The 27,094-nt window shown below is 40.4% G+C and overlaps 18 non-coding genes across 18 annotated transcripts; 5 read left to right on the top strand and 13 right to left on the bottom strand.

Moving 5' to 3' along the window:
* The first annotated feature begins 2,298 nt into the window (after positions 1 to 2,298).
* Positions 2,299 to 2,379, top strand: trnas-uga (transfer RNA serine (anticodon UGA)). The gene has a single exon. It is a non-coding gene; the product is annotated as a tRNA-Ser (tRNA).
* Positions 2,380 to 2,549: 170 nt separating this feature from the next.
* Positions 2,550 to 2,623, bottom strand: trnai-aau (transfer RNA isoleucine (anticodon AAU)). Its single transcript has one exon. It is a non-coding gene; the product is annotated as a tRNA-Ile (tRNA).
* A 299-nt stretch (positions 2,624 to 2,922) lies between these two features.
* On the bottom strand, positions 2,923 to 3,004 carry trnal-cag (transfer RNA leucine (anticodon CAG)). Its single transcript has one exon. It is a non-coding gene; the product is annotated as a tRNA-Leu (tRNA).
* A 648-nt stretch (positions 3,005 to 3,652) lies between these two features.
* Positions 3,653 to 3,867, bottom strand: LOC131703424 (small nucleolar RNA U3). The gene has a single exon (XR_009309882.1). It is a non-coding gene; the product is annotated as a small nucleolar RNA U3 (small nucleolar RNA).
* A 2,175-nt stretch (positions 3,868 to 6,042) lies between these two features.
* trnas-uga (transfer RNA serine (anticodon UGA)) lies at positions 6,043 to 6,124 on the top strand. The gene has a single exon. It is a non-coding gene; the product is annotated as a tRNA-Ser (tRNA).
* Positions 6,125 to 6,294: 170 nt separating this feature from the next.
* Positions 6,295 to 6,368, bottom strand: trnai-aau (transfer RNA isoleucine (anticodon AAU)). The gene has a single exon. It is a non-coding gene; the product is annotated as a tRNA-Ile (tRNA).
* Positions 6,369 to 6,662: 294 nt separating this feature from the next.
* Positions 6,663 to 6,744, bottom strand: trnal-cag (transfer RNA leucine (anticodon CAG)). The gene has a single exon. It is a non-coding gene; the product is annotated as a tRNA-Leu (tRNA).
* Positions 6,745 to 7,411: 667 nt separating this feature from the next.
* On the bottom strand, positions 7,412 to 7,626 carry LOC131703420 (small nucleolar RNA U3). Its single transcript, XR_009309878.1, has one exon. It is a non-coding gene; the product is annotated as a small nucleolar RNA U3 (small nucleolar RNA).
* Positions 7,627 to 9,800: 2,174 nt separating this feature from the next.
* On the top strand, positions 9,801 to 9,882 carry trnas-uga (transfer RNA serine (anticodon UGA)). Its single transcript has one exon. It is a non-coding gene; the product is annotated as a tRNA-Ser (tRNA).
* Positions 9,883 to 10,052: 170 nt separating this feature from the next.
* Positions 10,053 to 10,126, bottom strand: trnai-aau (transfer RNA isoleucine (anticodon AAU)). The gene has a single exon. It is a non-coding gene; the product is annotated as a tRNA-Ile (tRNA).
* Positions 10,127 to 11,187: 1,061 nt separating this feature from the next.
* LOC131703390 (small nucleolar RNA U3) lies at positions 11,188 to 11,403 on the bottom strand. The gene has a single exon (XR_009309853.1). It is a non-coding gene; the product is annotated as a small nucleolar RNA U3 (small nucleolar RNA).
* A 3,252-nt stretch (positions 11,404 to 14,655) lies between these two features.
* trnak-cuu (transfer RNA lysine (anticodon CUU)) lies at positions 14,656 to 14,728 on the top strand. The gene has a single exon. It is a non-coding gene; the product is annotated as a tRNA-Lys (tRNA).
* A 2,852-nt stretch (positions 14,729 to 17,580) lies between these two features.
* trnaw-cca (transfer RNA tryptophan (anticodon CCA)) lies at positions 17,581 to 17,652 on the bottom strand. The gene has a single exon. It is a non-coding gene; the product is annotated as a tRNA-Trp (tRNA).
* Positions 17,653 to 20,690: 3,038 nt separating this feature from the next.
* trnan-guu (transfer RNA asparagine (anticodon GUU)) lies at positions 20,691 to 20,764 on the top strand. Its single transcript has one exon. It is a non-coding gene; the product is annotated as a tRNA-Asn (tRNA).
* Positions 20,765 to 20,899: 135 nt separating this feature from the next.
* On the bottom strand, positions 20,900 to 20,972 carry trnaf-gaa (transfer RNA phenylalanine (anticodon GAA)). Its single transcript has one exon. It is a non-coding gene; the product is annotated as a tRNA-Phe (tRNA).
* A 4,082-nt stretch (positions 20,973 to 25,054) lies between these two features.
* Positions 25,055 to 25,127, bottom strand: trnak-cuu (transfer RNA lysine (anticodon CUU)). The gene has a single exon. It is a non-coding gene; the product is annotated as a tRNA-Lys (tRNA).
* A 622-nt stretch (positions 25,128 to 25,749) lies between these two features.
* On the bottom strand, positions 25,750 to 25,822 carry trnaf-gaa (transfer RNA phenylalanine (anticodon GAA)). The gene has a single exon. It is a non-coding gene; the product is annotated as a tRNA-Phe (tRNA).
* A 900-nt stretch (positions 25,823 to 26,722) lies between these two features.
* Positions 26,723 to 26,794, bottom strand: trnaw-cca (transfer RNA tryptophan (anticodon CCA)). The gene has a single exon. It is a non-coding gene; the product is annotated as a tRNA-Trp (tRNA).
* Between the last annotated feature and the right edge of the window lie 300 nt (positions 26,795 to 27,094).

Below are 27,094 nucleotides of genomic sequence, written 5' to 3'. Positions count from 1 at the left end.
TCGAGGGTGCGTGCGTCGAGGCGCCGAGCACCGAGCGCCTAAGCGTCGAGCACCGAGCGTCGAGCACCGAGCGCCGAAGCGTCGAGCGTCGAGCACTGAGCCCCAAGTGCAGAAGCACTAAGCACCAAGCGCAGAAGCGCTGCACAAAGCGGCGAAGCGCTGCACCAAGCGCACAAGCGCTGACACCAAAAGCGCCGGAGCGCGAGCGCCGAAGCGCGAGTACCGAGTTTGGAACGCTAGCACGGACGCCTAAGCGTCAGCTGACCCGCCAAGCGGAGACGCTTGCTGTTACGGCGTCTGATGCTGTGCAATACCTACCTGAAGGTGCTGGGGATTTTGCACGTTGGTGGTTGTCTTCCTCTGTATAGTGAAGGGAATTTTTTTTTTTTTTGGCCGCTGCAGAAGGTAAGAGTGTAGTGCAATACCACGTGGCGGGAATGCGCCGCGGGTGGGAACACTGCAGAGCAGACTACACGCACACACACACGGTCTAGCTAGGTCTAGCCTAAGCTAGACCGAGGATGCAAAATGCGCGTGGGCCAAGGCCAACGCAACACGCGTCCGAAAGACAAAATATATACAATATATATATAACAAATATATATATACACAATAAAATACAAAAACCCAACACAATAAATTATAAGAACAGAGGAAAGACGGGGAGACCACGAAGAACGCGATGCCGAAGCAAAGCAAGAAGGAATATATAAAGTAAAACAATATATAATCCTCAATAATAATACAATAACAATAATAATAATAATAATATAATAATAATAACTCCGGAGAGTATAACTGAAATAAACTTGGAGAAGGGGATTAACCAGCTTCTCAAGCCTAAGCTTTAGTGAGTACAATCAGTTAAATAGCTCTAATTCCTACCGCTACTGAGGCTGAAGGCAAAAGAGGAAGTGACTCTCCGTGCGCTGCGTATAGTAAGCTCCGAGGGGGGCGGGCTTACACGGCAGGTTGCGCGGAGGCCTATCGGCAGCTTTGACATAAAGCTCAGCCAATCCCTACTGCTGACGGCAATGTCCCATACCTTGATGGTTATTTTCGACTTGAAAGGGAACGTGTACATTAAAAGTCTATTAACATCTTTAACACAATCATCTGTGTTCCAATAGCGGTTAATCCAAATGGTGATCAATAAAGTGAATAATGGCTTTGTTCACATATTCGCAAGACGTTTTCACGATTCACACATATTCTGAACAAGCACACTAGAATATGGTAATGAAAGGACAGGAAAATAACTGCTTTATTGGCCCTGGTCTTGTATCGTCACCTTGATTACTGTCTGTAAGAAAGTGGCATTAATCAAAAACCTAATTATGTAAGGTTCCCAATGCGCAAATACGCAGCATATTTAAACTTCTTCACAATCTTAAATCTTCCCAAATGAATGTCAAATACGTACTGACAAGTACGGCCCTTTCCCAATGTAACACTCTGCTGTGTTTGAACACCAACGATGGCTTGGATATGATGTATTAAACCACGATACTATTGTTTCCACTTTCTTTATTACTACCAAATGTGCTTTTCGTGTCAGACCTTGTGGCCTAATGGCTAAGGCACTGGCTTTCTAAGCCATGGATTGTGGTTTTGAGTCCCATGTGGGGTGTGATTTTGTTATAGGAGGCTGTGTGGTCCAGTGGTTAAAGATAAAGGGCTTGTAACCAGGAGGTCCCCCGGTACAAATCTCACCTCAGCCACTGACTCATTGTGTGACCCTGAGCAAGTCACTTAACCTCCTTGTGCTCCGTTTTTCGGGTGAGATGTAAATGTAAGTGACTCTACAGCTGATGCATAGTTCACACACCCTAGTCTCTGTAAGTCGCCACGGATAAAGGCGTCTGCTAAATAAATAATAATAAAATGAACATAATTATGGTAAGTTTTATTGGCATGTGATATTTTGTAGATCTTGTTATCTGCTTAGTCCGCTCACGCTAGCCAGAACGTTCTCGAGTGCTCTGGCAGCAGCCATGAAGCAAGTCAGTTTTTCAGTTGAAATAAATAAATACTTTGTTTTTGAGGATGGGGGTGTTTTGAAAAGATCAGTTAAATAGCTACGTATTTTGAAATAAAGATGTATTCATTATTATGAACGTTAACAGAAAGTATATTGTATTTACTTTTCCCACGTGTGCTTGCCTTGTACAAATCTGACAGAGTTTCAACAAAGGCATTTGTCTTCGGTTCATTAGTTAGCCTATACTGCCATCTACAGCATTACTGCGGGAGCCTTTTACTTCTTTTGGATATTTTCACAACTAACCGTGCGAGCATGTAGTCGTGGCCGAGTGGTTAAGGCGATGGACTTGAAAACATTGGGGTTTCCCCGCGCAGGTTCGAATCCTGCCGACTACGTAAGCTTTGTTTTTAATTGATTGTATGTGTTCATTGTTAATACATGTTTAAATATCAGGACGTCTGAAATATTACTGGTTGTACTTCATATCGCTTCGGTTCATTTTGTTAAAGATTGTTCATTTTGGCACCATTACAAATGCTGTGGTTTCCTTAAAGAAGAAAAGCCATGGCCCGTACGGGGATCGAACCGGCGACCTTGGCGTTATTAGCACCACGCTCTAACCAACTGAGCTAACCGGCCACACACTCAAAGCTTGTTACTAGAAGCCAAGGAAAATAAGTCCTGCGGACATTATGATTGTTCTACTAAGATGTTCTCATGTTAAACTGAATAATAACACATTCAAAGTATCGGAAAGGCATAATTAGAGGCCTCGTCATAATGAGGCAGTTTAACAGTGTGAAGGATGTGGTGAGGTGCAGGCTTGCGGTGACTTTCTCTCATTTAACAACCTTGTGATTTGAATACTAAAAAGAAAAACAAATCAAATTACCAAGCATTCAGTGGACGTTTTAGGAAATAAATGAACAAAAAAGATTTGTCAGAAGTGGGATTCGAACCCACGCCTCCAGAGAGACTGCGACCTGAACGCAGCGCCTTAGACCGCTCGGCCATCCTGACTTACACCGACGACTTTGCCCAACACTGCAGTACACTGCTGAACCTCCAATGTCTGACGCTGCAGTAAATCACCTGGTGTGTGTGTGAACTTATTCTTTTTCTCTTTATATTATGGTGGGCGACCTGTTTCGTCGCATTCTATATGGGATCACAAGGACACTCCTCTTACAGACAGAAAATATACGGCAAACAGAGCGATCGCTTCACGGTTAGAAACAAATCAGAACAGTCTGTTAGCAAATTAACTTCATGAAAAAAACACACAGGCATTACCTAAATGTTACAGATATGTTTCGTAGACACAAAAGTTGTAACATAATTGAGTACATTTGTAAACTATCCGCCAGTAACAGACATTATCTCACATTATCTCTAGTTTCAAATGCAATATCACAGGCGGCACAATTACGACATGTAAAAAATCGAACATTAAAATGAGTCAGCCCTTAAAAAAAACACTGTCCGTGTTCATTTCTGTTTATATGACATTGTCTATACACAATACCTGTCATGTAAGCCTATTGGTATCAAACCGATCACAATTAATGTGATCCGTGTTTTCAGTCAGATTGATAGTTTTAATCAATCATCGAAAAATCAGCAGTGCTTTGCAACTGTAGTTCGTCTTGCGTACCTTTTGGTAAGATACCCACTCAGAACGTGTCCGCTTCCTCCTGCCCCCTAAGAAACACTGGAGGAGTCACCAATAACAGCGAGCAGTTGGCCAAAAACAACACTCACTGTCTCCTTCACGCTCAAATGCGAACACTCTCACTCTTCCTCGTGGATAGCGAGTCCAAACACTTTATAAACGCATTTCGCTGGCAAATCGCTATAGAAATGATCCCGGAAAGTATTGTTTTATGGGCAAGTGGCCGACCGTCTCCCTCCAACTCTGAGTGGCACCGGTAGCTGTGCCGCTGAGAAATTAACAGGAGCTTTCATATAATGCAATTGCTGTTGCCCAGTGAGGTGTTACAACAACATTTCAAACTCATTCCAAACTGCAGGCGGTTAAAAGCTTAATTGGGTTCAAGTTTCTCATATGATTTAAAAAGTAGGAGCCAGTTGCCTCATTTGCATTGTCTGCCTTCCTCCTTTGCACTGTGAAGTCTATCAAATTTGTGCTTAAAATCTGAATACGATTCCCATTTGAATCGTGTATATTTGGTTTCCATTTTAGCAATATGCATACACACTGTTCTGTTGAGCTCCCAGGGTGTTATCCAATAAAACACCATAATCGGTTAGCACGTTCGGCTGTTAATCGAAAGGTTGGTGTTTCAAGCCCACGCAGGGATGATGCTTTTTGCATTTCTTAATCGCATTAGAAAATGGCACTATAATACGTTTTTATTTCCTCCAATTACACTAAAGAAAAAGTGTGCTGTTTTTTTAATTCAAAAAATTAATTAAGAAAAAATAAGCCTAGTCGTGCTGTTTACAAAAACCCGGTATCGAAGCAGGGACCGTTACAGTCTAACGCTCTCCCAACTGAGCTATTTCAGCTTGACGCGATGTTGCTATCGAGACAGCATTCTTTTCGTCAATCGCCTTTTTGTCAAGCCAGTAAACCTGCATGTAATGAGAAACGTTCAACAGTTCGGAAACAGCACAATAGAATCCAATGCCTTTGCAAAAGTGTTTCCAAACTGTTAGTTTTTCTCCCAAATGCGGTTTCTCAAAAAATGGTTTTGCCTACTTTTTATTATTATTATTACTTTTTCCAGAGTAAGACCAAAAGGCAAACATCCAGGAAATAGTTAAACACTGCTACAGCGCTTGAACTGTCTCAACAAACGTTTAGCTCTAAAACGTGTACATTAAAAGTCTATTAACCTCTTTAACACAATCATCTGTGTTCCAATAGCGGCTAATCCACATGGTGATCAATAAAGTGAATGCTGGCTTTGTTCACATATTCTCAAGACGTTTTCACGATTCACGCATATTCTGAACAAGCACAGTAGAATATGGTAATGAAAGGTCAGGAAAATAACTGCTTTATTGGCTCTGGTCTTGTATCGTCACCTTGATTACTGTCTGTAAGAAAGTGGCATTAATCAAAAACCTAATTATGTAAGGTTCCCAATGCGCAAATACGCAGCATATTTAAACTTCTTCACGATCTTAAATCTTCCCACATGAATGTCAAATAAGTACTGACAAGTACGGCCCTTTCCCAATGTAACACTCTGCTGTGTTTGAACACCAACGATGGCTTGGATATGATGTATTAAACCACGATACTATTGTTCCCACTTTCTTTATTACTACCAAATGAGCTTTTCGTGTCAGCCCTTGTGGCCTAATGGATAAGGCACTGGCTTTCTAAGCCGTGGATTGTGGTTTCGAGTCCCATCTGGGGTCTGATTTTGTTTTAGGAGGCTGTGTGGTCCAGTGGTTAAAGATAAAGGGCTTGTAACCAGGAGGTCTCCCGGTACAAATCCCACCTGAGCCACTGACTCATTGTGTGACCCTGAGCAAGTCACTTAACCTCCTTGTGCTCCGTTTTTCGGGTGAGATGTAAATGTAAGTGACTCTACAGCTGATGCATAGTTCACACACCCTAGTCTCTGTAAGTCGCCACGGATAAAGGCGTCTGCTAAATAAATAGTAATAAAATGAACATAATTATGGTAAGTTTTATTGGCATGTGATATTTTGTAGATCTTGTTATCTGCTTAGTCTGCTCACGCTAGCCAGAACGTTCTCAAGTGCTCTGGCAGCAGCCATGAAGCAAGTCAGTTTTTCAGTTGAAATAAATAACTACTTTGTTTTTGTGGATGGGGGTGTTTTGAAAAGATCAGTTAAATAGCTACGTATTTTGAAATAAAGATGTATTCATTATTATGAACGTTAAGAGAAAGTATATTGTATTTAATTTTCCCACGTGTGCTTGCCTTGTACAAATCTGACAGAGTTTCAACAAAGGCATTTGACTTGGGTTCATTAGTTAGCCTATACTGCCATCTACAGCATTACTGCGGGAGCCGTTTACTTCTTTTGGATATTTTCACAACTAACCGGGCGAGCATGTAGTCGTGGCCGAGTGGTTAAGGCGATGTACTTGAAATCCATTGGGGTTTCCCCGCGCAGGTTCGAATCCTGCCGACTACGTAAGCTTTGTTTTTAATTGATTGTATGTGTTCATTGTTAATACATGTTTAAAGCTCAGGAAGTCTGAAATATTACTGGTTGTAGCTCATATCGCTTCGGTTCCTTTTGTTAAAGAATGTTCATTTTGGCACCATTACAAATGCTGTGGTTTCTTTAAAGAAGAAAAGCCATGGCCCGTACGGGGATCGAACCCGCGACCTTGGCGTTATTAGCACCACGCTCTAACCAACTGAGCTAACCGGCCACACACTCAAAACTTGATACTAGAAGCCGAGGAAAATAAGTCCTGCGGACATTATGTGCTACCAAGATGTTCTCATGTTAAACTGAACAATAACACATTCAAAGTATTGGAAAGGCATATTTAGAGGCCTCGTCATAATGAGGCAGTTTAACAGTGTGAAGGATGTGGTGAGGTGCAGGCTTGCGGTGACTTTCTCTCATTTAACGACCTTGTGATTTGAATACTAACAAGAAAAACAAATCAAATTACCAAGCATTCGGTGGACGTTTTAAGAAATAAATAAACAAACACATTTGTCAGAAGTGGGATTCGAACCCACGCCTCCAGAGAGACTGCGACCTGAACGCAGCGCCTTAGACCGCTCGGCCATCCTGACTTACACTGACGACTTTCCACAACACTGCAGAACACTGCTGAACCTCCAATGCCTGACGCTACAGTAAATCACCTTGTGTGTGCGTGAACTTATTCTTTATCTGTTTATATTAAGGAGGGCGACCTGTTTCGTCGCATTCTATATGGGATCACAAGGACACTCCTCTTACAGACAGAAAATATACGGCAAACAGAGCGATCGCTTCACGGTTAGAAACAAATCAGAACAGTCTGTTAGCAAATTAACTTCATGAAAAAACCACACAGGCATTACATAAATGTTACAGATATGTTTCGTAGACACAAAAGTTGTAACATAATTGAGTACATTTGTAAACTATCCGCCAGTAACAGACATTATCTCACATTATCTCTAGTTTCAAACATCACAGGCGGCACAATTACGACATGGAAAAAATCCAGTATATTTGTCCAGTACATCGAGATCTCTCGAACGTTTCAATGAGTCAGCCCTTAATAAACACTGTCCGTGTTCATTTCTGTGTATATGACATTGTCAATACACAATACCTGCCATGTAAGCCTATTGGTATCAAACCGATCACATTTAATGTGATCCGTGTTTTCAGTCAGATTGATAGTTTTAATCAATCGTCGAAAAAGCAGCAGTGCTTTGCAGTTCGTCTTGCGTACCTTTAGGCAAGATACCCACTCAGAACGTGTCCGCTTCCTCCAGCCCCCTAAGGAACACTGGAGGGGTCATCAATAACAGGGAGCAGTTGGCCAAAAAACAACACTCACTGCCTCCTTCACGCCAAAAGTGAACACTCTCACTCTTCCTCGTGGATAGCGAGTCCAAACACTTTAAAAACGCATTTCGCTAGCAAATCGCTATAGAAATGATCCCTGAAAGTATTGTTTTATGGGCAAGTGGCCGACCGTCTCCCTCCAACTCTGAGTGGCACCGGTAGCTGTGCCGCTGAGAAATTAACAGGAACTTTCATACAATGCAATTGCTGTTGCCCAGTGAGGTGTTACAACAACATTTCAAACTCATTCCAAACTGCAGGCGGTTAAAAGCTTAATTGGGTTCAAGTTTCTCGTATGATTTAAAAAGTAGGAGCCAGTTGCCTCATTTGCATTGTCTGCCTTCCTCCTTTGCACTGTGAAGTCTATCAAATTTGTGCTTAAAATCTGAATATGATTCCCATTTGAATCGTGTATATTTGGTTTCCATTTTAGCTCTATGCATACACACTGTTCTGTTGAGCTCCCAGGGTGTTATCTAATAAAACACCATAATCGGTTAGCACGTTCGGCTGTTAATCGAAATTTTGGTGTTTCAAGCCCACGCAGAGATGATGCTTTTTGCATTTCTTTATCGCATTAGAAAATGACACTATAATACGTTTTTATTTCCTCCAATTACACTAAAGAAAAAGTGTGCTGTTTTTTTAATAAAAAAATTAATTAAGAACAAATAACCCTAGTCGTTCTGTATACAAAAACCCGGTATCGAAGCAGGGACCGTTACAGTCTAACGCTCTCCCAACTGAGCTATTTCAGCTTGACGCGATGTTGCTATCGAGACAGCATTCTTTTCGTCAATCGCCTTTTTGTCAAGCCAGTAAACCTGCATGTAATGAGAAACGTTCAACAGTTCGGAAACACCACAATAGAATCCAATGCCTTTGCAAATGTGTTTCCAAACTGTTAGTTTTTCTCCCAAATGCGGAGTCTCAAAAAATGGTTTTGCCTACTTTTTATTATTATTATTACTTTTTCCAGAGTAAGACCAAAAGGCAAACATCCAGGAAATAGTTAAACACTGCTACAGCGCTTGAACTGTCTCAACAAACGTTTAGCTCTAAAACGTGTACATTAAAAGTCTATTAACATCTTTAACACAATCATCTGTGTTCCAATAGCGGTTAATCCACATGGTGATCAATAAAGTGAATGCTGGCTTTGTTCACATATTCGCAAGACGTTTTCACGATTCACGCATATTCTGAACAAGCACACTAGAATATGGTAATGAAAGGACAGGAAAATAACTGCTTTATTGGCTCTGGTCTTGTATCGTCACCTTGATTACTGTCTGTAAGAAAGTGGCATTAATCAAAAACCTAATTATGTAAGGTTCCCAATGCGCAAATACGCAGCATATTTAAACTTCTTCACAATCTTAAATCTTCCCACATGAATGTCAAATACGTACTGACAAGTACGTCCCTTTCCCAATGTAACACTCTGCTGTGTTTGAACACCAACGATGGCTTGGATATGATGTATTAAACCACGATACTATTGTTCCCACTTTCTTTATTACTACCAAATGAGCTTTTCGTGTCAGCCCTTGTGGCCTAATGGCTAAGGCACTGGCTTTCTAAGCCATGGATTGTGGTTTCGAGTCCCATCTGGGGACTGATTTTGTTATAGGAGGCTGTGTGGTCCAGTGGTTAAAGATAAAGGGCTTGTAACCAGGAGGTCCCCCGGCACAAATCCCACCTCAGCCACTGACTCATTGTGTGACCCTGAGCAAGTCACTTAATCTCCTTGTGCTCCGTTTTTCGGGTGAGATGTAAATGTAAGTGACTCTACAGCTGATGCATAGTTCACACACCCTAGTCTCTGTAAGTCTCCACGGATAAAGGCGTCTGCTAAATAAATAATAATAAAATGAACATAATTATGGTAAGTTTTATTGGCATGTGATATTTTGTAGATCTTGTTATCTGCTTAGTCCGCTCACGCTAGCCAGAACGTTCTCGAGTGCTCTGGCAGCAGCCATGAAGCAAGTCAGTTTTTCAGTTGAAATAAATAACTACTTTGTTTTTGTGGATGGGGGTGTTTTGAAAAGATCAGTTAAAAAGCTACGTATTTTGAAAGAAAGATGTATTCATTATTATGAACGTTAACAGAAAGTATATTGTATTCACTTTTCCCACGTGTGCTTGCCTTGTACAAATCTGACAGAGTTTCAACAAAGGCATTTGACTTGGGTTCATTAGTTAGCCTATACTGCCATCTACAGCATTACTGCGGGAGCCTTTTACTTCTTTTGGATATTTTCACAACTAACCTTGTGAGCATGTAGTCGTGGCCGAGTGGTTAAGGCGATGGACTTGAAATCCATTGGGGTTTCCCCGCGCAGGTTCGAATCCTGCCGGCTACGTAAGCTTTGTTTTTAATTGATTGTATGTGTTCATTGTTAATACATGTTTAAAGCTCAGCAAGTCTGAAATATTACTGGTTGTACTTCATACCGCTTCGGTTCATTTTGTTAAAGATTGTTCATTTTGGCACCATTACAAATGCTGTGGTTTCTTTAAAGAAGAAAAGCCATGGCCCGTACGGGGATCGAACCCGCGACCTTGGCGTTATTAGCACCACGCTCTAACCAACTGAGCTAACCGGCCACACACTCAAAACTTGATACTAGAACCCGAGGAAAATAAGTCCTGCGGACATTATGTGTTCTACCAAGATGTTCTCATGTTAAACTGAACAATAACACATTCAAAGTATTGGAAAGGCATAATTAGAGGCCTCGTCATAATGAGGCAGTTTAACAGTGTGAAGGATGTGGTGAGGTGCAGGCTTGCGGTGACTTTCTCTCATTTAACGACCTTGTGATTTGAATACTAACAAGAAAAACAAATCAAATTACCAAGCATTCGGTGGACGTTTTAAGAAATAAATAAACAAACAGACTTGTCAGAGTGGGATTCGAACCCACGCCTCCAGAGAGACTGCGACCTGAACGCAGTGCCTTAGACCGCTCTGCCATCCTGACTTACACCGACGACTTTGCACAACACTGCAGTACACTGCTAAACCTCCAATGTCTGACGCTACAGTAAATCACCTGGTGTGTGCGTGAACTTATTCTTTATCTGTTTATATTAAGGAGGGCGACCTGTTTCGTTGCATTCTATATGGGATCACAAGGACACTCCTCTTACAGACAGAAAATATAAGGCAAACAGAGCGATCGCTTCACGGTTAGAAACAAATCAGAACAAATCAGTCTGTTAGCAAATTAACTTCATGAAAAAAACACACAGGCATTACATAAATGTTACAGATATGTTTCGTAGACACAAAAGTTGTAACATAATTGAGTACATTTGTAAACTATCCACCAGTAACAGACATTATCTCACATTATCTCTAGTTTCAAACGCATTATCACAGGCGGCACAATTAAGACATGGTAAAAAATCCAGTATATTTGTCCAGTACACCGAGATCTCTCGAACGTTTCAATGAGTCAGCCCTTAATAAACACTGTCCGTGTTCATTTCTGTGTATATGACATTGTCTATACACAATACTTGCTATATAAGCCTATTGGTATCAAACCGATCACAATTAATGTGATCCGTGTTTTCAGTCAGATTGATAGTTTTAATCAATCCTCGAAAAAGCAGCAGTGCTATGCAACTGTAGTTCGTCTTGCGTACCTTTAGGCAAGATACCCACTCAGAACGTGTCCGCTTCCTCCAGCCCCCTAAGGAACACTGGAGAGGTCATCAATAACAGGGAGCAGTTGGCCAAAAAACAACACTCACTGCTTCCTTCACGCTCAAAAGTGAACACTCTCACTCTTCCTCGTGGATAGCGAGTCCAAACACTTTAAAAACGCATTTCGCTGGCAAATCACTATAGAAATGAACCCGGAAAGTACTGTTTTATGGGCAAGTGGCCGACCGTCTCCCTCCAACTCTGAGTGGCACCGGTAGCTGTGCCGCTGACAAATAAACAGGAGCTGTCATATAATGCAATTGCTGTTGCCCAGTGAGGTGTTACAACAACATTTCAAACTCATTCCAAACTGCAGGTGGTTAAAAGCTTAATTGGGTTCAAGTTTCTCGTATGATTTAAAAAGTAGGAGCCAGTTGCCTCATTTGCATTGTCTGCCTTCCTCCTTTGCACTGTGAAGTCTATCAAATTTGTGCTTAAAATCTGAATACGATTCCCATTTGAATCGTGTATATTTGGTTTCCATTTTAGCTCTATGCATACACACTGTTCTGTTGAGCTCCTAGGGTGTTATCTAATAAAGCACCATAATCGGTTAGCACGTTCGGCTGTTAATCGAAATTTTGGTGTTTCAAGCCCACGCAGAGATGATGCTTTTTGCATTTCTTTATCGCATTAGAAAATGGCACTATAATACGTTTTTATTTCCTCCAATTACACTAAAGAAAAAATGTGCTGTTTTTTTAATTCAAAAAATTAATTAAGAAAAAAATAACCCAGTCGTGCTGTTTACAAAAACCCGGTATCGAAGCAGGGACCGTTACAGTCTAACGCTCTCCCAACTGAGCTATTTCAGCTTGACGAGATTTTGCTCAAGAGACAGCATTCTTTTCGTCAATCGCCTTTTTGTCAAGCCAGTAAACCTGCATGTAATGAGAAACGTTCAACAGTTCGGAAACACCACAATAGAATCCAATGCCTTTGCAAATGTGTTTCCAAACTGTTCGTTTTTCTCCCAAATGCGGTTTCTCAAAAAATGGTTTTGCCTACTTTTTATTATTATTATTACTTTTTCCAGAGTAAGACCAAAAGGCAAACATCCAGGAAATAGTTAAACACTGCTACAGCGCTTGAACTGTCTCAACAAACGTTTAGCTCTAAAACGTGTACATTAAAAGTCTATTATCATCTTTAACACAATCATGTGTGTTGCAATAGCGGTTAATCCACATGGTGATCAATAAAGTGAATGCTGGCTTTGTTCACATATTCGCAAGACGTTTTCACGATTCACGCATATTCTGAACAAGCACACTAGAATATGGTAATGAAAGGACAGGAAAATAACTGCTTTATTGGCTCTGGTCTTGTATCGTCACCTTGATTACTGTCCGTAAGAAAGTGGCATTAATCAAAAACCTAATTATGTAAGGTTCCCAATGCGCAAATACGCAGCATATTTAAACTTCTTCACAATCTTAAATCTTCCCACATGAATGTCAAATACGTACTGACAAGTACGGCCCTTTCCCAATGTAACACTCTGCTGTGTTTGAACACCAACGATGGCTTGGATATGATGTAGTAAACCACGATACTATTGTTCCCACTTTCTTTATTACTACCAAAAGTGCTTTTCGTGTCAGCCATTGTGGCCTAATGGATAAGGCACTGGCTTTCTAATCCAAGGATTTTAGTTTCGAGTCCCATCTGGGGTGTGATTTTGTTATAGGAGGCTGTGTGGTCCAGTGGTTAAAGATAAAGGGCTTGTAACCAGGAGGTCCCCCGGTACAAATCCCACCTGAGCCACTGACTCATTGTGTGACCCTGAGCAAGTCACTTAACCTCCTTGTGCTCCGTTTTTCGGGTGAGATGTAAATGTAAGTGACTCTACAGCTGATGCATAGTTCACACACCCTAGTCTCTGTAAGTCGCCACGGATAAAGGCGTCTGCTAAATAAATAATAATAAAATGAACATAATTATGGTAAGTTTTATTGGCATGTGATATTTTGTAGATCTTGTTATCTGCTTAGTCCGCTCACGCTAGCCAGAACATTCTCGAGTGCTCTGGCAGCAGCCATGAAGCAAGTCAGTTTTTCAGTTGAAATAAATAACTACTTTGTTTTTGTGGATGGGGGTGTTTTGAAAAGATCAGTTAAATAGCTACGTATTTTGAAATAAGGATGTATTCATTATTATGAACGTTGGCAGAAAGGATATTGTATTATTATTTCCCACGTGTGCTTGACTTGTACAAATCTGATAGAGTTTCAACAAAGGCATTTGACTTGGGTTCATTATTTAGCCTATACTGCCATCTGCAGCATTACTGCGGGTGTCGTTTGCTTCTTTTGACAATAATACGGCTGTTTTCACGGAAAACCGTGAGAGCATGTAGCCGTGGCTGAGTGGTTAATGAACAAACAGAGCTGTCAGAAATGGAATTCGAACCCACGCTTCCAGGGTAACTGTGATCTGAACGCAGCGCCATAGCTCGCTCAACCATCCTGAATTAGACACGTCTTTTTACAACATTGCAGTACACTGCTGAACCTCCGATGTCTGACGCTGCAGTAAATCAACTCGTGTGTGTACTTATTCTTTTTCTGTTTATATGAAGGAGGGCGACCTGTTTTGTCGCATTCTATATGGGATTGTAGCAGCCACACCCAGTGACACCCAGTGAGAGTCCTAATACCGACACTACTAAAAATTAATTAAAAGGTTTGGAATAGGAATGGCAACAGAATGACAAAGGCAGAATAACAATTCACAAAGCTTTATTAAAATGATCCATGATTCACATAAATCAGTTCAAATAACTAACAATAAAATGTATTAAAGTTGTACTAAAAACAAGGAGGGGAAATTGAATAAAGCCAGCCAATAGCCTCATTTTAAAATCATGGGGTATTAGACCAACATATAGCAGCGATTACACTTCTCTTTAAGAGTGCTAGGTGATTGGAAACAGCTCTTCGCAGCAAGGGTACAACAACAAAAGCCAGATTGTTAATACACACAAGTTTTAACAGTATTAGGGAACGCTAGCTGCAACATTACAGGTTTAACTATATTAGAGCAATTCAACAACAATACAAGTTTAGTTAAGATAATTAGCAGCAACGTTGAGGTTTAGCAGCGGTGTAGCATAAGTAAACAGAACCAAAAGGTGTGGGGACATTTACCTGCTGCTTGAACACTTTTAATCTAACAAAACAAAATTGATGAGACCGGGATTTAACAACACGTCTCAGAGCTTTATTCAACAGACTAGCTCTCGAATTATCCAACACTTTACTTTTGGAATATACTCACACGGCTGTAACAGCGCAGACACAGACACAGCGCGTCTCCAAAACACTCATCTACAGCAGCAGCACACCGAATCTCAGGTCCCACGCACCTTTCGGTACTTCCTCTCTCAGCCCGCCTCAAAGAAAGAAACTTTCTCCCGACAGCCCGGCTAGCTCAGTCGGTAGAGCATGAGACTCTTAATCTCAGGGTCGTGGGTTCGAGCCCCACGTTGGGCGTCCTTATTAAATACAAATTGTAGATGTTTTTTCGAGGCAACGGAGCAATGTCTGATTCTGTTCACATTGTATAAAGTATTGCAACACAATTTCTTATTGGTCATTGTCATATAGCAATTGCTATTGTAAAATGCGTGCATCCTTTAAAGCTATACCGATATTGAAATAAAGAATCTTACTTTCGTGGGTTGGCTTCAATCTGTTTCTTTTTTTACACTTGTCATTACATCATCATGACATAATTCGAGGGGAATTAGCTCAAATGGTAGAGCGCTCGCTTCGCATGCGAGAAGTAGCGGGATCGATGCCCGCATTCTCCAAATAATTTTAAAGTATCTGCGTATTTTGTCCCGGCGCATTATGGAGATAAATACAAAGAGTGACAATTATTTGTAACAGAGTCGCCCGCCCTACATGTGTATTTTAAAGCAGTCTGCTAATTTGTAATATTCCCGCAGACTGAAAAACTGCAGTGCGCCCTCCATCGTATGCCTTCCGAGAAGCACAAAGGGAGATTTTTTTATATTTTTTAGCAATTGAAGAGTTTGTGTTAATTGAGAATAAATATAAATGGCTTGAAGTTTGCTTTAATTTGTAACGTGTTTGTAATGAATTAGTGGTTTTTTACCATCATTGTGCTGTATACTAGCTACTGTTGCATGTCCAGGAGCTTGTTAATCAGCTTCCCATATGTTCTAGCGGTTAGGATTCCTGGTTTTCACCCAGGTGGCCCGGGTTCGACTCCCGGTATGGCAACGTCTTTGTTATTGTCATTTTGTTACAGAACTGTGGTCATGTGTAATGTGTTTTCATTATGATGATAAACCTACAGTTACTGCTGCAATGTTACTGCAGAATGATGCAATGTATTTGACTCTATTCACATCACCTCACATTTCACTGGTTGCCTACGAGGGCTTGAGAGGGGTGACGTAAAAGTGAGAGAGAAAGAGCAAAGTTTAAACACATAACATACAACAATCTGACACTCGCTCCCGACGGGTCAGGCAGCATCCTCTGGCTGCTGGGCATTTAGTGGAACAAGAGACAGGAAGGGGACCAACAGGACAAAAGGACAGATCCTTCGCAACTCAGTGCGGCATCCTCAGGCAGCTAAGCTGTCAGCTGGGCAGCGTGGAGAGCTTTGGAAATGTGTCTCGGGTCCGTTTAGGAGAGACAAAAACAGAGAACCCCCTCCGTTTAGGACAGACGGAAACAGAGAAACGATGGAATGCTGTCAGTAGTGTGCAATGGCCTGCTATAGAGAGCAGAGAGCTGCTGAATGCAGTGAAAATTGGTATTTGAGAGTTAAGGCGTTTAAGATGATGTCGGAGATGGGTCTGCCTTTGGGCAGAGATGAAGAATGCGTAGATTTGAGGCCTCTGCAGAACCTGAGAGGATGAGAATGCGTTGCTCGGAGGCTGCTGCAAAACCTATTGATTTGATCAGGAGCAGTCTAAGAGTGTATTGTCTATTGCGGTGTTGGAGTACTCTTGACTGAAATGTTGATAATCGTAGGACATAGTTTCCGTATGTGCCTGGAAGCTCAAATTGAATGAAATGGACTTTGAAAGTTGTATTAAGTGCCTTGATGAAGTTGGGGGCAAATGAGGAAGTGCAAATCCGGGAACAAGAAGGTTGCAGGAATGGCCTGATGCAAGGAAGCTGGAAAATTAATGTGACAGTGGATTCTTAACATCTCAGAAAGCTGATAAGCATGGCTTCATGACCAGATCCTCGAAGGGAGGGGTTTTGATTTGAAATAATCAAGTTAATATATGAAGCAAAAGAGGTTGAGGCAGGACGGGACTGAGAATCCCTCGGAAAGACAACGAACTGCAGGAATTGATAGAAAGTTTGGAGTGTGCGAGATTCGCAGCTATAGCAAATCAGTTTAAATTATGTAGTTTGTGGTGTTATGCTGCCATCTAGAGGTTGCGATTGGAATTGAAACTTTTGGCTTCAGTGAAGCAGAGTAACATATATTTGGTTATTGCGATTAAAATCCTTGTCTATGGATAAAACGTTTGCTTTAGAACAGTTAGTGATGATATAAGTAAGTTAACGTAGGTCTAGAAGAGGAGCCTGCAGTATTTAGATGTCATAATTCGGCGAGTTGAAGCTCTCATGTTGCAAAAGCGCAGCAGCAGGAGCCAGAAGATTGCAGTAGTGAGGCACAGGCTCGCATTGCCTGTTAAAGCTGCCTGGTCGCCATGGCAACTTACCACTCCCAGTAGTCACTCGATGAGGCGTTGCCGTGGTAACCATGGTCTGTAGGCGCCGGTGTTAAAGAGTTGCAGTGCAGCGGTGACGTCGGAACAGTCTTTCTGATGAAAACGCAGAGCAAGCTGAGAATGACGCTGCGCTTTGAACGGCGCTGTAGCTGCGCTGGAGACTGGAGGGAGCAGAGAAGACTAAAGTTGGAGCTCCTGCAGAAAAATACAAAAGCTGAATGATGAAAAGAATCACCTGAGCAGGTAGGAAAATAGCTGATACTGTCTACCAGCGCTGAGCAGAGAAATGACCTGCAGTGAAAGGAGCGAACAACAAAAAAACAAACACAGACCAAAAACAAACACAGACGAAGGGCGGAAGCAGTGCTGGGTGTATAAATAGAAAAGAAGGAGAGATTGACATGCAAGCTACCTAACGGGATTGCCCATACCGCTCTGGTCACGCCCTTTTTACCTGACCAAACACAGCAGCGCAAGATAATGGCAGAGAGACTGGAACTTGATTGAAATTTGTTTGTCGCTATATAATCAATAAATTGTATAAATAAATGTCCGGAGACATTCAAATCCAGGCACGTTAAAAAAATGAAATAAAGTGGAATAGAAATGAAGAGGCTTTGACCTCGACGTGATTTGAACACGCAACCACCTGATCTGGAGACAGACGCGCTACCGTTGCGCCACGAAGCCCTGACGTAATGCATGCTTGTTATGCAATCCTAGAGTGCACAGCGTGACATGACAGAATGCAATAATGTGTTAATTTAACAACAAAAGAAACATAAATAAATGTGTAGGTATTTATTTGTGAATAAACTATCTTGCTTCTATGATGGGACCGGAGACCTTAAATCCGCATTCTAATGATCGTCCCACCCCAGAGAGACTTTGTCTTGACCAGGGATTAATATAATTTAAAAACAAACTGCGATGGTTCCACGCGATGGGAATGTGAATAGAGTCAAATACATTTGCATCATTCTGTATATATATATATCGAGTAACTGTAGCTTTATTATCATATTTAAGACACATTACACATGACCACAGTTCTGTAACAAAATGACAATAATAAGGACGTTCCCATACCGTGAGTCGAACCCGTGCCGCCTGGGTGAAAACCAGGAATCCTAACAGCTAGACCATATGGGAAGCTGTGAAACAAAACCATGGACATGCAACAGTAGATAGTATACCGTACAATGATTGGTAAAAACACAAGAACCAATATTTCATTATAAACACGTTACAAATGAAAGCAAACTTCAAGCCATTAATTTTTATTCTCAATTAACACAAACTCTTTAATTGCTAATAAATAAATAAATAAATAAATAAATAAATAAATAAATAATCTCCCTTTGTGTTTCTCGGAAGACATACGATGGACGGCGCACTGCAGTTTTTCAGTCTGGGGAATATTACAAATTAGGAGAATGTGCTTTAAAATACACATGTAGGGCGGGCGTCTCTGTTACAAAGAATCCATAATGCGTTGGGACTAAATACGCAGATACGTTAAAACTATTTGGAGCATCGATCCCGCTACTTCTCGCATGCTAAGCGAGCGCTCTACCATTTGAGCTAATTTCCCTCGAATTGTGTTAGCGATTCTCATAGGCTACATCGCAGCTTGATATGAGCAATTCAGATTATCTTTTTTTTTTTTTTTGTAGTCTGCCATTTGCAAATTCAAAACATTTTTTTAATTAAATAGCAAATATTTCGACGAGAGGCATGTTTTCAATTTCTTCAAAAAGTAGTCTCAGCTCGTTGATTCAGTCGCTTTAAAATCCACCTCTGTGTCCCGATGCAGCAGCGCTGTGTGCTGTGGCTCGAGCTTCTTTGACGAGGCAGGCAATGCAAAAATGCCAAAACTTGCTTTTGTATCACATGACAAACTTAAGGTATGCTTTAACGGCTTGGCTGTCTCAAGTTAGTTTGTATTGTGTAACACCTCGTTGTTGCCCAGTCATTGTATCATATGAAGTAGAGCTTGCCAGCTGGGGGTGACGGTCTGCCAATAAAAGATAAGACTATATTTGCAAGGATCATTTCTAGAGTGAAACTGTTTTGAAGGGATTTGTCTCGGTATCCACCAGGAGGAGTGGGAGTGTTTTCTTCTCAGCACCGAGCTGACAATAAGTTCAGTTGTTTAAATCATTAAGCAAATTTCAAATGGATCACTGCTAATGTTAAAACAAATTAAGAACACTTTAAACAGTAATGTGATTTGCACTACGCAGGACTAGATTGAGCTTAAATAAAGACATTACATCTGAAAATAACTTGTGCTTACCCCCACTTACAAGGAAAGTGTCAAACTTTGTATTAGTCCTCATAACGTGTTAGAAAATGTAAACAGCAGTTGGAGAATACCGAAGTCTATCATCCCAGCCTGTTAAACGAGGGCATTTCTCATGTAAGCTACTTCCACTAATAGATCGTTTATTCTGTTCTCAATGGTCCGCATCCCAGCCTGAGACCACGATCCAGTGGCAGTCGGAGATGTTTTTCAAAGTAATATGTTATTTGGAATATTAAAACAATCAAGTTAAATACATGTTTGGCCACAAAATATTTTTCAGTGACTTCATCAAGTAGTCTGTTTATAACAAAAATTGCAATCTGTGTTAGGAACACTATTTTAGTCTGATTTAAAATGGAAATTAAAATGGTATTGAGTGCTGACAAGAGTTTGTTATTAGCTGTTGATTTCCTTAAAACAATCTTTTATAGTAAAATGAACACATTTATTCCTTTTAAAAATAAGTAAAAGTGAACTGTTAAAAGTGGGATTTCAACCCACGCCTCCATTCAGGGACCAGAACACACAATTCTTTGGAAAGACAATGTCCTTGAGTTTGGCGTCTTAGACCAACCGGCAATTCTGACAAGCTACGTTTGTTATTGTAGAAAACCGCATTATTTATTTCAGCACACACTAGGGTTCTCGTATCAAGGCCCGATTGGTTTTACTACGCACATACCAACTGATGCTCCATGAATGATGTTAAGACAATTCTAAAAAAAAAGAAACGGATTGAAGCCAACCCAAAATAGTAAGATTATTTATTTCAATATCGTTATAGCTATAAACGATGCATGCTTTTTACAATAGCAATTGCTATTTGAGAATGACCAATAAGTAATTTTGTTGCAATACTGTATACAATGTGAACAGAATCAGACTTTGCTCCGTTGTCTCGAAGAAACATCTTCAATTTGTATTTAAAAAGGACGCCCAACGTGGGGCTCGAACCCACGACCCTGAGATTAAGAGTCTCATGCTCTACCGACTGAGCTAGCCGGTCTGACTTTTCGAGGTTCCTTTCACTGTAACCAACTGAGCTATTAATTTGTCATCTTATTTGAGAAAAAAGTGAATGACAGAACCAAAGATTCCAAATATAATCCACTGAACTGTAGCTTTAATATCATAATGAAAACAGATTACACATGACCACAGTTCTGTATCAAAATTAAGTCGTAAGTATATGGTTTCCATTGCAGCTATTTACACACACTGCTCTGTTGTCTCCCAGGGTGTTATCTAACAAAACGACATAAGCTGTGCTGCCATAATTAATTAGATAGACTTTCCTGCCCCGTGTTGCTTTCTTCTTAGATGTGATCTCAGGTTCTGATGAGTTCTGCTCCCTCGATCACGTTCTGCAGCATCTCGCCTTGCTCATCACTCCCGTATGCTTTGGCTGCTTAACAGGTTGGTCTCTGTGGCGCAATCGGTTAGCGCGTTCGGCTGTTAACCGAAAGGTTGGTGGTTCAAGCCCACCCAGGGACGATGTTTTTTGCATTTCTTAATCACATTAGAAAATGGCACTCTGATACGCTGTTATTTCATCCAATTACGCTGAAGAATAAATGTGTTCTGTTTTTTTAGTTCAAAATAATACAAAACCAATATAGTCTTGTTGTTTGCCGAAACCCGGGATCGAACCAGGGACCTTTAGATCTTCAGTCTAACGCTCTCCCAACTGAGCTATTTCGGCGTGACGAGACTGATGTTTCGAGATAGCATTCTTTTTGGCAATCCAGTAAAAATGTAATGAAAAACGTTCAACAGCTCTGCAACACCATAATAGAATCCGATGCCTTTACAAATGCTTTTCGAAACTGTTAAGTTTTCTCCCAAATGCGGTTCTCAACAATTTTTTTTTTTTGTATTCCTTCCAGAGTAAGTCCAAAAGGCAAACACTGGAACTGGTTGCCTGAAACTGCCTCAAGAAACGCTTAGCTCTAAAACGTGTACATAGAAAGTCTATTAACATCTTTAACACAATCATCTGTATTCCAATAGCGGTTAATCCACAGGGTGATCAATAAAGTGACTGCTGGCTTTGTTTAAATATTAACGAGATGTTTTCAGGATTCACGCGTATTCTGAACAAGCACAATAGAATATGGTAGTGAAAGGACAAGCAAATAACAGGTTTATTGGCTCTGGTCTTGTATCGTCACCCTGACTACTGTCCGCAAGAAAGTGGCATTAATAAAAACGTCATTATGCAAAGTTCCCAATGCGCAAATACGCAGCATATTTAAACTTCTTCACAATCTTAAACCTTCCCAAATGAATTTAAAATACTTACTGAAAGGTTACGCACATTTTCACTATCTCATGCAAGGAAGTGTTAATATGACTTTATTACCCAACTGTGTCATTGAAGACTGGTCAACAGTAATTTCGGATTCACTTTAGTTTCTTGTGCTGTATCAAATGAAACATAAAAATGAATCGCAATACAATAAATATCTGTTTGATCGCTATACAATCAATATGTTGTATAGGCTAAATTGTATAAATAAATGTCCGGAAACAGTCAAATTCAAACACGTTAAAAAATGAAATAGTGCGGAATAAAAAGAAAGGCGGCTTTGACCTCGACGTGATTTGAACACGCAACCTTCTGATCTGGAGTCTGACGCGCTGCCGTTGCGCCACGGAGTCCAGCTGTAATGGCAGCTTGTTATGCAATGCTAGAGTGTACAGCAAGCATGCCAAACACATGGTAATGCCGACGCTGATACTAGGAAAACACGGGGTATCACCAGGGTCATGGGAAACAGCCGACTCAATACTTGTTCGTAGCCAGCAGGGCTATGAAGTTGTCGGAAGTGTGTTTGATTCTCAGCTTTAAAGTAAAGAAAACATAAAACAATACGATTTGCTTTTAGAAATTTCATTATTTGAAACGTGGGCATAAACACAGTTGTATTGGCTGGGAATCATATGCCTGTGTTTATTTATTTATTTTCTGCACGTATTAATTAGTATTGTGTGAATATTTTATTTAGATCGTGTGTGAACATTTTATTTAGATCGTTTTTTTTCTTTTCATAATTTTCATAATTTTCTGTTTGCTTTGCACTGTGTTTTTGCTGTGTTGATTATTATTTGTCTGTTTTGTTTGGTGCACGGGTGAAACGGAGTTCGTAATTAAAGTATTTTTTTATTTTGTTTATCACAAGCAGTGAGCACACGGACCTCAGGTCCCGCCCCAAACAATTGCTGGTACCTGTACACACCTGGAATTAGAAGGGCTTTGAGGTATAAAAAGGGTGAGGAACTAAGAGACTGGGAGCATGGAACTAGGAGATACCGGAATAGGAAAGAGAGAGAAGCTGAGGGAAGTAAACGAAAATAAAGAGGACGAGATTAGACAGCGAGTGGTTGGGGTTTTTTTTGTGCACGGACAGTGTCAGTTTTGTTTTGTTATTTTTTCTCGTAGACTCACTCTGGGAGGACTGCGGAATTTGGCGATTGAAGACATTTGAAAAGAGGTACTGACAAGAACCTTTGCGTTCGTGGTTTATGTCAGGAAATCAGGATCTCTCCTGAGGACTTCAGCTGAAGCGCAGCACCCTATGAACAGGCGTCTGGACAGGAGCCCTAAGAGGAGGTCTGGACCAGAGAGTGGATGACGTATGGTTAAGTGAACAAATACACATTAAAATGCATCTAATGCTCAAAAATAAAACACTAATTCAAATAAACAAACTGTGCAAAAAAGGAAAACCAATCCAATTAAAATTCAAAAATCATAAGTGATAACACTGAATAAAATAATAATCAACACATTCGTCACCCGTGACATTACCACCACTGCGATCTTGAAAATGTTTGTATGCCACAGAATTTAAGATCTGAAACGGAATGTTTGGCATCTACAAAATGTCTAGCTAGTGGTGGATGAATATATTTTCTCCTAATTGAACTTTTATGTTCGCTCATTAATGCGCAATTGTAACTGTCTAGTAGTTTTACCATCATATTGCAAATGGCTAGGACAAGAAATCACATTAATGACATGAGCTGAAGCACAATCACTTGTAAGATACTGTACTCTTTTTTTTGTATGGCTTGTGCATTTTCTTAGTTTTAAATGTATTATCACAGGCGGTACACTTACGATTTGGAAAAAAATCCAGTAGATTTGTCCAGTACACCTAGATCTCTCGAACATCTAAACGAGTCAGCCCTTAATAAAGACCGTCCGTGTTCATTTCGGCGTTTCTGACATTGTCTATACACAACAGCTCTTATGTAATCCTATTGGTATCGAATCGATCGCAATTAATGTGTTCCATGTTTCCAGTCAGTTTGATAGTTTTAATACTGTATTACATTCTGAATATGAATAGAGCTGAATTATTATTTGTTGATAATACTTAGAATACCAGATACATATTTAGCATTAAAAAGCAATACATGTGATTTATTTAAACAGTCGTTCATTATTTTGTGTATCAGCGGCCACACAAAGCTGAGCGCAGTGCGGTATACTGTAATGATGCTCCAGTCAGTCTGTCCGGACTGCACCTGAACCATCTTAAAAACACGAAGTCCCTAATAAGCTAATTTGTAAAAGTAAGTAAAGAATTGCGCTAATATAACGAAGCTAAATTTGAACTCCTAGCTGGAGCAACGAGAGAGGGCGAGACGGCGGGGCAGAGAAGGAGGGGAAGACGCTGCTAGGCAACCGGCTCGTGAACATTCCGCTCAGCTGAGGAGAGACCGTTAGGATTTAAAAATGCGAACGTTCCGAGCGGCGTTAGGCGCTCCGTTAAATTAACACACCGTTGCTGGCATTTGAATATAACCATATTTTAAATACTCAAATAGGACTGTATTAAAAAATATATATGTTTTTCAAAGTAATATGTTATTTGGAATATTAAAACAATCAAATTAAATAACACATGTTTGGACACCAATATATTGTTCTTCCTCATAACGTGTTAGAAAATGTAAACAGCAGTTGGAGAATGCCGAAGTCGATCATCCTAGCATGTTAAACGAGGGCATTTCTCCTGTAAGCTGCGTCTAGTAATAGATGGTTTATACTGTTCTCAATGGTCCACATCCCAGCCTGAGACCACGATCCAGTGGTCGACGGAGATGTTTTTCAAAGTAATATGTTATTTGGAATTTTAAAACAATCAAGTTAAATAACATGTTTGGACACAAAATATTTTTCATTGACGTTAACAATTAGTCTGTTTACAACAAAAATGCAATCTGTGTTAGGAACACTATTTTAGTCCGATTTAAAATGGAAATTAAAATGGTATTGAGTGCTGAAATTTATTATTTTTAAAAATAAGTAAAAGTCAACTATCAGAAGCGGGATTTGAACCCACGCCTCCATTCAGAGAACAGGACACACAATTCTTTAGAACGACAGAGTCCTTGAGTCTGGCGCCTTAGACCACTCGGCCATTGTGACAAGCTGCGTTTGTTAATGTAGAAAACCGCATTATTTATTTCAGCACACACTAGGGGGTCGTATCAAGGCCCGATTGGGTTTATTACGCACATACCAACTGATGCTCCATGAATGATGCTAAGACAATTCTAAAAAAAAGAAACGGATTGAAGTCAACCCAAAAAAGTAAGATTATTTATTTCAATTTCGTTATAGCTATAAACGATGCATGCTTTTTACAATAGCAATTGCTATTTGACAATGACCAATAAGTAATTTTGTTGCAATACTGTATACAATGTGAACAGAATCAGACTTTGCTCCGTTGTCTCGAAGAAACATCTTCAATTTGTATTTAAAAAGGACGCCCAACGTGGGGCTCGAACCCACGACCCTGAGATTAAGAGTCTCATGCTCTACCGACTGAGCTAGCCGGGCTGTCTTTTCGAGGTGTCTTTCACTGTAACCAACTGAGCTATTAATTTGTCATCTTATTTGAGAAAAAAGTGAATGACAGAACCAAAGATTCCAAATATAATCCACTGAACTGTAGTTTTCTTATCATAATGAAAACAGATTACACATGACCACAGTTCTGTATCAAAATTAAGTCGTAAGTATATGGTTTCCATTGTAGCTATTTACACACACTGCTCTGTTGTCTCCCAGGGTGTTATCTAACAAAACGACATATGCTGTGCTTCCATAATCGATTACATAGACTTTCCTGCCCCGTGTTGCTTTCTTCTTAGATGTGATCTCAGGTTCTGATGAGTTCTGCTCCCCCGATCACGTTCTGCAGCATCTCGCCTTGCTCATCACTCCCGTATGCTTTGGCTGCTTAACAGGTTGGTCTCTGTGGCGCAATCGGTTAGCGCGTTCGGCTGTTAACCGAAAGGTTGGTGGTTCAAGCCACCCAGGGACGATGTTTTTTGCATTTCTTAATAACATTAGAAAATGGCACTCTGATACGCTGTTATTTCATCCAATTACGCTGAAGAATGAATGTGCTCTGTTTTTTTAGTTCAAAATAATACAAAACCAATATCGTTTCGTTGTTTGCCGAAACCCGGGATCGAACCAGGGACCTTTAGATCTTCAGTCTAACGCTCTCCCAACTGAGCTATTTCGGCGTGACAAGACTGATGTTTCGAGATAGCATTCTTTTTGGCAATCCAGTAAACCTGTAATGAAAAACGTTCAACAGCTCGGCAACACCATAATAGAATCCGTTGCCTTTACAAATGCTTTTCGAAACTGTTAAGTTTTCTCCCAAATGCGGTTCTCAACAATTTTTTTTTTTGTATTCCTTCCAGAGTAAGTCCAAAAGGCAAACACTGGAACTGGTTGCCTGAAAGTGCCGCGCTTGAACTGCCTCAAGAAACGCTTAGCTCTAAAACGTGTACATAGAAAGTCTATTAACATCTTTAACACAATCATCTGTATTCCAATAGCGGTTAATCCACAGGGTGATCAATAAAGTGACTGCTGGCTTTGTTTAAATATTAACGAGATGTTTTCAGGATTCACGCGTATTCTGAACAAGCACAATAGAATATGGTAGTGAAAGGACAAGCAAATAACAGGTTTATTGGCTCTGGTCTTGTATCATCACCCTGACTACTGTCCGCAAGAAAGTGGCATTAATAAAAACGTCATTATGCAAAGTTCCCAATGCGCAAATGCGCAGCATATTTAAACTTCTTCACAATCTTAAACCTTCCCAAATGAATTTAAAATACTTACTGAAAGGTTACACACATTTTAACTATCTCATGCAAGGAAGTGTTAATATGACTTTATTACCCAACTGTGTCAATGAAGACTGGTCAACAGTAATTTCGGATTCACTTTAGTTTATTGTGCTGTATCAAATGAAACATACAAATGAATCGCAATATAATAAATATCTGTTTGATCGCTATACAACCAATATGTTGTATAGGCTAAATTGTATAAATAAATGTCCGGAAACAGTCAAATTCAAACACGTTAAAAAATGAAATAGTGCGGAATAAAAACAAAGGCGGCTTTGACCTCGACGTGATTTGAACACTCAACCTTCTGATCTGGAGTCAGACGCGCTGCCGTTGCGCCACGAAGTCCAGCTGTAATGGCAGCTTGTTATGCAATGCTAGAGTGTACAGCAAGCATGCCAAACACATGGTAATGCCGACGCTGATACTAGGAAAACACGGGGTATCACCAGGGTCATGGGAAACAGCCGACTCAATACTTGTTCGTAGCCAGCAGGGCTATGAAGTTGTCGGAAGTGTGTTTGATTCTCAGCTTTAAAAGTAAAGAAAACATAAAACAATACGATTTGCTTTTAGAAATTTCATTATTTGAAACGTGGGCATAAACACAGTTGTATTGGCTGGGAATCATATGCCTGTGTTTATTTA

The sequence above is a fragment of the Acipenser ruthenus genome, chromosome 32 (genome assembly GCF_902713425.1).
Source record: "Acipenser ruthenus chromosome 32, fAciRut3.2 maternal haplotype, whole genome shotgun sequence".
NCBI lineage: Eukaryota > Metazoa > Chordata > Actinopteri > Acipenseriformes > Acipenseridae > Acipenser > Acipenser ruthenus.
The sequence above is the reverse complement of the archived record's forward strand: the minus strand, read 5'-3'. Positions and strand labels throughout refer to the sequence as shown.